Source organism: Octopus bimaculoides, chromosome 11, assembly GCF_001194135.2.
Source record: "Octopus bimaculoides isolate UCB-OBI-ISO-001 chromosome 11, ASM119413v2, whole genome shotgun sequence".
Taxonomy (NCBI): Eukaryota; Metazoa; Mollusca; class Cephalopoda; order Octopoda; family Octopodidae; genus Octopus; species Octopus bimaculoides.
The window spans coordinates 36,983,665-36,984,013 of record NC_068991.1 but is presented as its reverse complement, the minus strand read 5'-3'; positions in this window follow the sequence as shown (position 1 = coordinate 36,984,013).

Below are 349 nucleotides of genomic sequence, written 5' to 3'. Positions count from 1 at the left end.
GTGTGTGTGTATGCAAGTATGTATGTGTGGTATGTGAGTATGTATGTGTGTATTTGTACGGATGCAAATAAACAAATAAAACTGCTGTTTTATTTGTTTATTTGCATCATCGTTTCCAAATCTACTCACCTGGATTCCTCTTAAAGTTACTCATTACGTTGCGGACTTAGTCCTCCGTAAAGATTTTGGAGTGTAGTTTCAAATCGGTTGAGCGATCTCTGGATCTCATCTTTTGATTCTCTCTTTCTCCCCTCTCTCTGTATTAATAGTAAGTTCGTCATAGATTTTCTGTAATATGAGTGGAACGTACATGGCTTAGTGTTCGGGTGATGATTATGTTCTCTCTCCA